The sequence below is a fragment of the Rhinatrema bivittatum genome, chromosome 16, assembly GCF_901001135.1.
Source record: "Rhinatrema bivittatum chromosome 16, aRhiBiv1.1, whole genome shotgun sequence".
NCBI classification, from domain to species: domain Eukaryota; kingdom Metazoa; phylum Chordata; class Amphibia; order Gymnophiona; family Rhinatrematidae; genus Rhinatrema; species Rhinatrema bivittatum.
In genome coordinates this window covers 6,581,042-6,594,533 of record NC_042630.1, presented here as the reverse complement: position 1 = coordinate 6,594,533, position 13,492 = coordinate 6,581,042, and positions in this window count along the sequence as shown.

Sequence of the window (13,492 nt, the reverse complement as noted above, 5' to 3'; positions counted from 1 at the left end):
GCTGCTTATCCCAGGGATAAGAAGTGGATTTCTGCAACTCTATCATAATAATGGTTAATGGACTTTTTTTTATCCTCCAGGAACTTGTCCAAACCTTTTTTAAACGCAGCTACACTAATAGCGTTCACCATATCCTCTTGCAACAAATCCCAGATTTTAATAATGCATTGAGTAAAAAAATATTTTCTCTTATTAGTTTTAAATGCTCTGTTTTTTTAAAAGAGTAAACCACTGCTTAATGTATACTTATTCCATTCTACTCATTATTTTATAGACCTCTATCATATCTCCCCTCAGCCGTCTCTTCTGCAAGCTGAAGAGTCCTAACCTCTTTAGCCTTTTTTTCATAGGGGAGCTGTTCCATCTCTTTTATGATTTTGGTCGCCTTTCTCTATACCTTTTCTAATTTTGCAATAACTTTCTTGAAATGTAGGGTCCAGAACTGCAGACAATACTCAACATGAGGTCTCACTATGGAGCAATACAGAGGCATTATGATATTCTCTGTTTTATTCTCCATTCCTTTCCAAATAGCATTCTATTTGCTTTCTTGGCTGCAGGTGCTGCTCACTGAGTACAGGATTTCAACATCATATCAACGATGACACCTAGATCCTTTTCCGGTGGTGACTCCCAATGTGGAACTTTGCATTATGTAGCTATAATTTGGGTTCTTCTTACCTATGTGCATCACTTTGCACTTGTCCACATTAAATTTCATCTGCCATTTGGATGCCCGGTCTCCTTTTGTGATTTAACAACTTTTAATAATTTTGTAGCATCAGCAAATTTGATCACCTAACTCGTTCCCAACTAGCGCAAGCTGTTTGCAGATTGCCTCATGTCTGGAAGTTCAAGGACTGAGAATGCCAGAGGGGAGATTCCAGCAGACTGCAAGGGGCTTGAAATGACAATGCCGGCAAACTGCTGTGGGCACAGGGGGGCTGAAAAGTCTGGAGAAGGCTCCAGAAAACTGCAAAGATTGCAGAGGCTGAAACGTAAAGAGCCCAGGGGCTGAAAATGCAGGAAGGAACACCAGCAGATTGCAGGGGCAGTGAATGGCAGAGAAGATTTCAGCAAACTGAAGAGGGTGCAGGGGCTGAAAATGCAGGAGGAGACTCCGGCAAAATGCCACAGGCTGAAAAACAAAGGAATCCGATGACTTGAGACTGCTGATTGACCTTGTGGCTCTACTGATTACCGGGCAGTAGGGTTGATTCCTGCTACCTACTGCAGGTTTGCCCTATTGCCCCATAAGGGGGCTATGTTACAGCATGGAGTGGGTCTGGTCTGCCAGGGATGATAAAGGGATATTTATAGCAACTCACGAAGAACTTTGACCCTGGTACTATCGCTGTGTGATGTGAGGCCTGGGGATACTTTGGTTGAATCTCTTTTCCTGTTATTGCAGTTATTCACCTTATTGGACCCCCTCCTGCAGTGCTCAGAGGGCAGGGCCCAGAACCTCCAGCTCCAAGCTGTGCCCTCTGCCGGTCCATCTGTCCTCGCCTTTCACCTGGTGCCACTGCAGGGCATTTCTGTCTCTCTGTCACTCCGTCTGTCTGTCTGTCTGTGTGTGGGTGAGTGCCTCTCTTTCAGACCCTCTCTCGGACTCTCTTTCTTTGACTTACGGGTGATGGTCTGCACCGTGAAGGGGAGGTTTCTGGTGGCGGCTGAACCCTCTTGACAGGGGAATGATGGATGAAGAGTTCCCTAAGAGGCCCTGATGTCCAGGAATTTGCCCTTTCTTTTTTTTTTTTTTGTTTCTGGAGGGGCATAGGTATTTTAAGTCCATGGCCATACGACTCGCTGTCTGACAAAAGGTTGCTTGACTGGGGGGGGGGGATTAGCGAGTTGTTTAATGGAGAACAACACAGCTGCCTGGAGACAGCTGGGGGTGTCACTCTGCGAGAGAAGGCATGGACACCTCATGCATATCTCTCACTGCCGCGCCTCTTTTCTCTGACTTGTTTTCCGTCTCTGACTTGCTCATGGCGAGATGGTTGGGGAGGGGGCAGTTTTAAAATGGTCCACAAAAACTGCGTATATTTTTTTTACCTGCAGGAGTAACCAAGTGAAAGCTTGCACGGGCTTTCGCCTTCAGCCCAGCCAGGGTACATGGTGTGCGGGGCTCCTCGGACTTGTCTTTTCTGCAGGAAGGTTAGGCGCGAGGATTTGAAAATGGCATCTGCACGCGGATCTTTCCGTCCCCTCCCCTTGGGAACGCTTCTAAGTTGAAAGTTGGGTGCATCATGTGCAAAGCCTCTCCTCTCGTGCAAAGAATCTCTGCTCTTGCCACAAATGCACAGTTGATCTCTTTCTCATGCACACACACACATGCTATCATACATAAAGGCAGTCTCCCCATGTCTCTCACACACACGCTATCATACATAAAGGCAGTCTCCCCATGTCTCTCACACACACACACACATGCTATCATACATAAAGGCAGTCTCCCCATGTCTCTCACACACACGCTATCATACATAAAGGCAGTCTCCCCATGTCTCTCACACACACACACACGCTATCATACATAAAGGCAGTCTCCCCATGTCTCTCACACACACGCTATCATACATAAAGGCAGTCTCCCCATGTCTCTCACACACACACACACGCTATCATACATAAAGGCAGTCTCCCCATGTCTCTCACACACACGCTATCATACATAAAGGCAGTCTCCCCATGTCTCTCACACACACGCTATCATACATAAAGGCAGTCTCCCCATGTCTCACCCACATGCTATCATACATAAAGGCAGTCTCCCCATGTCTCTCACACACACACACACGCTATCATACATAAAGGCAGTCTCCCCATGTCTCTCACACACACGCTATCATACATAAAGGCAGTCTCCCCATGTCTCTCACACACACGCTATCATACATAAAGGCAGTCTCCCCATGTCTCTCTCACACATTCTCACACACACATATGCTATTATACATAAAGACAGTCTCCCCATGTCTCTCACACACATTCTCACACACACACACGCTATCATACATAAAGGCAGTCTCCCCATGTCTCTCACACACATACACACGCTATCATACATAAAGGCCATCTCCCCATGTCTCTCACACACACACACACACGCTATCATACATAAAGGCCATCTCCCCATGTCTCTCACACACACGCTCACACACACACACGCTATCATACATAAAGGCAGTTTCCCCATGTCTCTCACACACACACACACACACACACACATAAAGGAAGTCCCCCCATGTCTCTCACACACACACACGCTATCATACATAAAGGCAGTCTCCCCATGTCTCTCACACACATGCTATCATACATAAAGGCAGTCACCCCATGTCTCTCACACACACGCTCACACACACGCTATCATACATAAAGGCAGTCTCCCCATGTCTCTCACACACACACACACATGCTATCATACATAAAGGCAGTCTCCCCATGTTTCTCATACACACACACACGCTATCATACATAAAGGCAGTCTCCCCATGTCTCTCATACACACACACACATGCTATCAATCATAAAGGCAGTCTCCCCATGTCTCTCACACACACACACGCTATCATACATAAAGGCAGTCTCCCCATGTCTCTCACACACACGCTCACACATTTTGGAAATTTACCGCTCAGTATAAAGAATACCTTTGGACATTTTGTGTTCTCCATGGGGTTTGTTAGCTCCTCTCTAGTATGTGAATATTGTCATGTTACATGTTAGACACTTTTGTACTCTTTCCCATGATAGGCATGTATGCATATACACACATACACATTCACAAGTCTAATCATTTCTCATTTCCAAAATCAAGTCAACTTGGAGGTCCAGACTCAGTGGCTCGGGGAGCAGAAAGTTATCCAGGTAAGTCTGCTGCTGAATATTCTCACCTAAACTTTCCCTGGCATCTTTATGACTCCATTTCGTCCGACCAAACTCAATATCAGCGCCACCTGGCTAAACTTAAGCCCTGGCCCCAGAATGTCCCCACTACTGCCCCCTCCCTCTTTTTACCCACCTAAATTTTAGGCACTCGGCAGGGTAGGGAATTCAGATCTCGGGGGGGGGGGGGGGGACTGTCTGGGTTAATCTTCATTTTTGTCAACAGTTCTGGTGAGCCCCAAACTCCGGTTGTGCCGATGGGCCCGGGAAGGGTTAACATGCTCGGGATATCTGTGACTCTGCCACTCTCTTCCCCCCACTCCCTGCTTTTCACAATGCATCCTGTCACCCTCCAGCCTGCCTTCCCCCCCTGTTCTCTCCCCTCTAATCTCCCCTGGCAAACCCAATTTAGACTCCTTCCACAAAAGGACGAGGGCAACGGAGAGGAGAGCGGCTCGGGTGACAGGCTCCAGAATTAGCCACTCATTCCTTTTGTCTTCCTCACTCCGGCTCCTTTTATCACCCTTCCCGGGGGCCTTCCTGTCCATTTTTTGCTTTCCTTTTCTCTCCTCCCTCTTTTCTGTTGCTTTTTCTGTCTTTCTTCTCCACCTCCGGGTGAGGGGATCTTTATTTGTATCTTTACCTCTCGCCTTTCTGTTCTGTCTCTGACCGCATCTCTGTTTTCTCCTTTTGTCTTTGCTCCTTTCCCATTCTTTCTTCCAATTCTCCCCTTTTTTTTCCCCCCCCCTCCGTAAGTGCGTGAATGTTGCTATCCTGATACCTTGAAGGGATGCAAAAGGAAGACCCGGCGTCTCTCCCTTGCACGGCATCAGCGCAGACCGCGCCACGTACAAAGGCAGCAGCAGTTACCTCACCCCTAACGATGCTTGTTCCACATCTTACCTTGTATAGAAAGTAGGATGATCCCATTACTGAAGCAATATTACAAAAATCCTGTTTGGTTCCCAACCCCTAGGAGAAGCATCCAGGATCCATGGCAGAGTATTCTATTTATTTCATTTAGATGTTTATATTCTGCTCTTTGGCACATCACAGTGGCTCACATTCAGGTCCTATAGATATTTCCCTATCTCCCCCCCCCCCCCCCCCCGGGGCTTACAATCAAACGGGCCGATGCAGTAAAGTGCGCTCAAGCGTTTTCCACGCGCTATTTTTACCCCTTATACAGTAAGGGTAATAGTGCGTGGAAAACGCACGTCCAACTCCCTTCCCCCCGAGAATAATAGCGCCCGCAACGTGCAAATGCATGCTGATGAGCCTATTATTTATTCCTGCGCGATACAGAAAGCAAAATGTGCAGCCAAGCCGCACATTTTACTCTCAGAAATTAACGCCTACCCAAAGGCTGGCGTTAATTTCTGCCGGCACCGGGAAAGTGCACAGAAAAGCAGAAAAAACTGCTTTTCTGTGCACCCTCCGACTTAATATCATGGCGATATTAAGTCGGAGGCCCCAAAAGTAAAAAAAAAATTTTAAATCTGCCCGCGGGTTGGAAGACGGACGATAAATTTTGCAGGCGTCCGTTTTCCGAACCCGTGGCTGTCAGCGGGCTCGAGAACCGACGCCGGTAAAATTGAGCGTCGGCTGTCAAACCCTCTGACAGCCGCCGATTCTGTCAAAAAGGAGGCGCTAGGGACGCGCTAGTGTCCCTAGCGCCTCCTTATACTGCGGGCCCTCAGCATATTTTTTTTACTGAATCGCGCGCCCAGGAGAGTGGCCTGGGCACGCGTCGGGAGAGTGGGAGCTCGCCGGCTCTCCCACGGGTTTTTCTGTATCAGCCCGAAGGGGGTAAAGTGAGTTGCCCAAGGTCACAAGGAGCGACAGTGGGATTTGAACCCTGGTTCACAGCCCGCTGCTCTACCACTAGGTTAGTCCTCCAATCCCACTTCTGTGTATCTGCCAACCTTTCTATGGAAGAAAAAAAATGACCTTAAGGCCCTCCCTTAGATTTTCTGCTTCTGGAGATGTGATGTTCAGAATGTGACACAATACTACAGGCAAGATCTCATCAAAAGATTAGAACAGACATATTATATATGTATATATATATGTATTTGTTTTTTTCTGTTGGTTATATCCCTTCCTCTGCACCCTGGCTTTCCACTGATTCTCATCACTGCCTGCTGATGCCGTTTGACAGCCCTGAGGTCGTCATGTATGGTCAGCCCCAGAGCTCCATCCTTTTTCGCCATTGGTGATACCCAACCTTCCAGCTGCTCTCCTGGATTTCTGCACCATAACCGCATCACTTTGCTCACCGACCCCCAACCACCCTCCATGGTTCATCCCCTTCCATTCATCGCTCTGCTTTATTTCCCTGATGCTTCCTTCTCCGTTCATCTATTCATCGTGTCCTTCCTGCATCATCTGTCATTCCTTCTGCCCGTTAATCAGTCTTCCATTGTCATTCATTCATTTCTGCATCCATCTTTCTTTTCTTCCGTCTGAATGATCACTCTTGTTCATCTGTATCTCCATCATCCAACCACAATCATCTCTATTATCGATTTTTTTCCCCATGTACATTCTTCTACACCTATCTCTTCGTCTACTGCATATCCATCTGTCCATACATCCTACCCTTCCGTGCTTCCGTTAACCATTCGCGGAGGAGGAAAACACATAATATCGGGATCCGTGAGTCTCTCTCTCTACTACAACGTCCATGCTGCAGAGGCCCTGCCGTGTGAACTCTATTTTACCCAAACGAGGGATTCCCTCTGTTGTCCTCTGAACTCATGCTTCAGAAATGGCTTGCAACTCTTCTGCCAGAAAACAATGGGATCCCCCACCCCTCAGTGACAAAAGAACAAGATTTATCATGACAGAGAGGGGTAAGTCTAGAATGCATCAGGCTACCCCTGACCGGAGGGGAATCCCCTTCCTTTTGTCTGCCCTCCAGTTGTTGACATTCCAGGCTGCACTAGGGTGCCAGGTAACGCTCCATTGTTACCAAAGCCAGTGGGTGTAACCGTCCCCACTGCTGAATGAAATTCCAAAGCTATTGTTTAAACTTCCAAACAGAACAATAGGATTTGGGGAAGTCTAGCCAGCAGCATCCTATCCCATCCTGGCACAATGCTAAGGGGAGCCTCCGGGCAGATGGATTGCAAACACTTCCACCTGCAAAAGGGGGCCACGCCCAGAGCCCATGCCAAGGGCACGGAAATCCAGTTTTGAGTCCCTCCGCCTCCTCGGGTCCGTTACGCAGGCTCACACATAAATGCAGTCCCGTTCCTCCTCTTATGCTTTTGGTCTTTCTTGCGTTTCTCCATGATCTGCCCGCTGCTGCTGAGATTCCCGGTGGCTTATGAGGCGCTGCAAGATGTACTCAGCGCCGTAGCCACGCATATGGGAGACAGCCCCATAACAGAAATGGGGCTTTGCTTGCTTGTTTTTATTTTAGAAATTATTAAATTAGGAAGGCCATGATCAGGGAGAGAACCAGGGTTTACAGTTGAAAAGTGGCCTAAAAAAATGGGGGAGTATTTTTATTTATTTTTTATTTTTTTTAGGAAGGGGTTTGAATACGGTGGGAAAGGGGAATATAATGCACCTGCTCATGGGGGGGTCTCCTGCAGGCATTGAGCGCAGCCGGCTGGAAAACACGGCGCTGTGATGAAAGAGAAAGGGTGCAGTTGAAAGCAGCTTTGTCTAATTAATGACGTTTCGGAGGAGAGGTAAAAGAGAGGAGAGACCACGGGGAGCGAGCCCCGAAAAGAAGGGGGGTACATGATCCCAGTGGCGCTGGAGTTGTAAGAGAAGTTGGCGTGCCTGAATTTTGAAGAAACTGCAAATGGAGAGAGAGAACGCAGCAGCGGACCTGCGAGGGGTGTGCGGGAGGTGGTGAGAGAGCAGAAAAGGATTTTGACAGTGTGCTCGGGGAGGAAGGGACAGAGTTTGGTAGTAGAGAGAAAGTAGCATCATAGTATAGCAGCATTAAGGATATGACGAGGGAGAGTGCAAAGTGATCATAAGATTTCAGGTGGAGGGGACTGGGAGGATAATGGTGTCCTCCATAGTGATAGAAAGGGGAGGGGATGGGGGGGATTCAGAAGCTTTGCCTTGGCCATGTTTAGTTTAAGATGACAGTGGGGGACATTCAGGAGGCGATATTGGATAAACAGGCTGAGATTTGGGACGGTACTCTTGGTGAGAGTTCTGGTACAGAGAGGTAGATCTGCGAGTCATATGCATGAAGATGGCACCAAAAGCCACGGGCAGAGATCAAACTACTAAAGGAAAGAGTTTAGCGAGAGAAGAGGGCCCAGGAGAGAGTCCTGAGATGCCCTCACCCTTAGAAGGGCAGCGCTGGAGGAAAATCCACCGGAGGAAACAGTAAAAGTACAACGAGAGAGGTAAGAAGAGAACCAGACTAGAAAAAAGTCACAAAGTCCAAATAGGTCAAAGACTTGCATAAAGGCACCTGGTCTTAGCCTTGAGGAGGTCACTGGAAACTAGGGATGTGAATCGTTTTAGGACGATTAAAATTATCGTCCGATAATTTTAATATCGTCTTAAACCGTTATGGAACACAATACAATACAGATTCTAACGATTTATCGTTATAAATCGTTAGAATCGTGAGCCGGCACACTAAAACCCACCCCCGACCCTTTAAATTAAATCCCCCACCCTCCCGAACCCCCCCCAAATAACTTAAATAACCTGCGGGTCCAGCGGCGGTCCGGAACGGCAGCGGTCCGGAACGGGCTCCTGCTCTGAATCTTGTCGTCTTCAGCCGGCGCCATTTTCCAAAATGGCGCCGAAAAATGGCGGCGGCCATAGACGAAAAAGATTGGACGGCAGGAGGTCCTTCCGGACCCCCGCTGGACTTTTGGCAAGTCTCGTGGGGGTCAGGAGGCCCCCCACAAGCTGGCCAAAAGTTCCTGGAGGTCCAGCGGGGGTCAGGGAGCGATTTCCCGCCGCGAATCGTTTTCGTACGGAAAATGGCGCCGGCAGGAGATCGACTGCAGGAGGTCGTTCAGCGAGGCGCTGGAACCCTCGCTGAACGACCTCCTGCAGTCGATCTCCTGCCGGCGCCATTTTCCGTACGAAAACGATTCGCGGCGGGAAATCGCTCCCTGACCCCCGCTGGACCTCCAGGAACTTTTGGCCAGCTTGTGGGGGGCCTCCTGACCCCCACAAGACTTGCCAAAAGTCCAGCGGGGGTCCGGAAGGACCTCCTGCCGTCCAATCTTTTTCGTCTATGGCCGCCGCCATTTTTCGGCGCCATTTTGGAAAATGGCGCCGGCTGAAGACGACAAGATTCAGAGCAGGAGCCCGTTCCGGACCGCTGCCGTTCCGGACCGCCGCTGGACCCGCAGGTTATTTAAGTTATTTGGGGGGGGGTTCGGGAGGGTGGGGGATTTAATTTAAAGGGTCGGGGGTGGGTTTTAGGGGGTTTTAATGTGCCGGTTTTTCGATTTTTAACGATTTTTCACGATATTTTACCCCCCCAAACGGCAACAATACGATTCCCTCCCCCTCCCAGCCGAAATCGATCGTTAAGACGATCGAGGACACGATTCACATCCCTACTGGAAACTCGGTTTCCACTTCAGGATGCTGCAGTCTCACCCTCAGAAACCTGGTCAGTATTCACCATAGACTCGCTGTCTAGGACTGGAAGTGCTCCCTGATATAAAAGGAGCACCTAATGCAGCATCGTTCTATGAGGTACAGCTGGATACTAGGGAACCAATACATGGAAAAACGCAAGAATGAAGGGGCTATGTTTTGCGATTGAAAATAACTTGTCTGTGATTGTGATTAGATGTGAAAATCAAGATGTTTAAAAGGATTATTCGATTTGTCTATGGAGGTGAATGATGTGCTTAGGAGGGAGATACCATTGAAGTCTATGGAGGTGAATGATGTGGTTAGGAGGGAGATACCATTGAAGTCTATGGGGGTGAATGATGTGGTTACGAGGGTGATACCATTGAAGTGAATGGAGGTGAATGATGTGGTTAGAAGGGAGATACCATTGAAGTCTATGGAGGTGAATGATGTGGTTAGGAGGGTGATACCATTGAAGCCTATGGAGGGGAATGATGTGGTTAGGAGGGAGATACCACTGAAGTCTATGGAGGTGAATGATGTGGTTAGGAGGGTGATACCATTGAAGTCTATGGAGGTGAATGATGTGGTTAGGAGGATGATACCATTGAAGTCTATGGAGGGGAATGATGTAGTTAGGAGAGTGATATCATTGAAGTCTATGGAGGTGAATGATGTGGTTAGGAGAATGATACAATTGAAGTCTATGGAGGGGAATGACGTGGTTAGGAGTGAGATACCATTGAAGTCTGTGGAGGTGAATGATGTGGTTAGGAGGGTGATACCATTGCAGTCTGTGGAAGTGAATGATGTGGTTAAGAGGGTGATACCATTGCAGTCTATGGAGGTGAATGATGTGGTTAAGAGGATGATACCATTGAAGTCTATGGAGGTGAATGATATGGTTAGGAGTGAGATACCATTGAAGTCTATGGAGATGAATGATGTGTTTAGGAATGAGATACCATTGAAGTCTGTGGAGGTGAATGTTGTGGTTAGGAGGGGGATCCATTGAAGTCTTTGGAGGGACATGGCATGGTTAGGCGGGTGATATCACTGAGGTCCTGTGAGGGAGTCAGTTGGACCATTAGATGACCGAGGGGTTAAAGGGGCTCTTAGGGAAGATAAGGCCAATGCAGAAAGACTAAATGAGTTCTTTGCTTCCATGTTTACTAACGAGGATGTTGGAGAGATACCAGTTCTGGAGATGGTCTTCAGGGGTGTTGAGTCAGATGAACTGAACGAAATCACTGTGAACCTAGAAGATGTAGTAGGCCAGATTGACAAACTAAAGAGTAGCAAATCACCTGGACCGGATGGTATGCATCCTAGGGTACTGAAGGAACTCAAAAATGAAATTTCTGATCTATTAGTTTAAATTTGTAACCTATCATTAAAATCATCCATTGTACCTGAAGACTGGAGGGTGGCCAATGTAACCCCAATATTTAAAAAAGGCTCCAGGGGCGATCCGGGTAACTATAGACCAGTGAGCCTGACGTCAGTGCCGGGAAAAATAGTAGAAACTATTCTCAAGATCAAAATCGTAGATCATATAGAAAGTCATGGTTTAATGGAACACAGTCAACATGGATTTACCCAAGGGAAATCTTGCCTAACAAATCTGCTTCATTTTTTTGAGGGGGTTAATAAACATGTGGATAAAGGTGAACCGGTAGATGTAGCGTATTTGGATTTTCAGAAGGCGTTTGACAAAGTCCCTCATGAGAGGCTTCTAAGAAAACTAAAAAGTCATGGGATAGGAGGCGATGTCCTTTCGTGGATTACAAACTGATAAAAGACAGGAAACAGAGAGTAGGATTAAATGGTCAATTTTCTCAGTGGAAAAGGGTAAACAGTCGAGTGCCTCAGGGACCTGTACTTGGAGCGGTGCTTTTCAATATATTTATAAATGACCTGGAAAGGAATACGACGAGTGAGGTTATCAAATTTGCAGATGATACAAAATTATTCAGAGTAGTTAAATCACAAGCAGACTGTGATACATTACAGGAGGACCTTGCAAGACTGGAAGATTGGGCATCCAAAGGGCAGATGAAATTTAATGTGGATAAATGCAAGGAAAAATAACCCTTGCTGTAGTTACACGATGTTAGGTTCCATATAAGGAACTACCTCCCAGGAAAGAGATCTAGGCGTCATAGTGGATAACACATTGAAATCGTCGGTTCAGTGTGCTGCGGCAGTCAAAAAAGCAAACAGAATGTTAGGAATTATTAGGAAGGGAATGGTTAATAAAACGGAAAATGTCATAATGCCTCTGTATCGCTCCATGGTGAGACCGCACCTTGAATACTGTGTACAATTCTGGTCGCCGCATCTCAAAAAAGATATAGTTGCGATGGAGGAGGTACAGAGAAGGGCAACCAAAACGATGAAGGCAATGGACCAGTTCCTCTATGAGGAAACACTAAAGAGGTTAGGGCTGTTCAGCTTGGAGAAGAGAAGGCTGAGGGGGGATATGATAGAGATCTTTAAGATCATGAGAGATCTCATTCAGAAATCCATTGTAAACGAAAACACGCACTGGCTCAATTCCCCCTTCCTCACGTCACAACGAGACCCATTCAGACTATCCTTCAAGGAACGTTGCACCTACCCTCCCTGAAACTCATCAAACTCACCTCTACTACAAAAAGAGCTTTATCTCTGGCCGGCTCTACCCTCTGGAACTCTATGCCGCATGAACTCCGCACTGAAACCTTTACACCCAAGTTTAAAAAAAAATTAAAACCCTGGCTGTTTCAGCAGGCCTTCACCTAAATTCCTCAACGCCTCGGCTATTTTCAATTGACTTCCCTCTGCTCACCCTCAGCTTCCCAAGTGCCCCTTCCCAACTTGTTTCAGTCGCTCACCCATTAGTGTTTCTTCCTTTCTCCAGATCTTATACCTTTACCCTTTAATCACCTGTCAAATTAATTCTCTCCCCCTTGAACCTCTTGCCAATTATTCGCAATGTAAATATGCCATTCGTACTTATATAAGCTATATGTATATTTATTATCTTCCTGGTTTAATTGCTGAACCAAAGTTAGCATTCGATGTTTTACTTGTTGATCTCTGTTTATTCTTATCAGTATCTTATTCTGATACTTATCTTGTTGATCTCTGTTTATTCTGTTTATCATTATTTATTTTGTTAATAACTGTTCTATGTTTTATGTAAAGGATACGCCCTTTTTGTGGCTTTCCATTTTGTTCCATGTAAACCGGTACGATGTGCAAACGGCTATCGGTATATAAAATGGTAAATAAATAAATAAATAGATGTGACTCAATTATTTACACTTTCGGATAATAGAAGGACTAGGGGGCACTCCATGAAGTTAGCATGTAGCACATTTAAGACTAATCGGAGAAAATTCTTTTTCATTCAATGCACAATTAAGCTCTGGAATTTGTTGCCAGAGGATGTGGTTAGTGCAGTTAGTGTAGTTGTGTTTAAAAAAGGATTGGATAAGTTCTTGGAGGAGAAGTCCATTACCTGTTATTAATTAAGTTGACTTAGATAATAACCACCGCTATTACTAGCAATGGTTACATGGAATAGACTTCGTTTTTGGGTACTTGCCAGGTTCTTATGGCCTGGATTGGCCACTGTTGGAAACAGGATGCTGGGCTTGATGGACCCTTGGTCTGACCCAGTATGGCAATTTCTTATGTTCTTATGTCTCTGCTGGTGAATAACATGGGGAAGGAAGATTTCTGTGTGTGGTGCCGTTGCCTATTTTCCTTCGTCTTTCTTTGTGGTTCTCCTCACCTTCTCTCTCTGTCCCTCTCGCTGTCTCACCCTCCCCTCATCTTTTAGTGCTTTGTGTGATGTATTTTTAGTTTCTCTGCAGGTCCATAAGGGGCTTGGCCTCTGATACCTGATACCTCCCGATATAATGCCTGTCGGAGAGGGACAAAGAATCAGAGAAGTGACCTTCCGTTTCTCTTCCCCGGCTTCCTTATATAGAGCTGCTGGAGGGATTGGCATAAGATACAAAAAAGC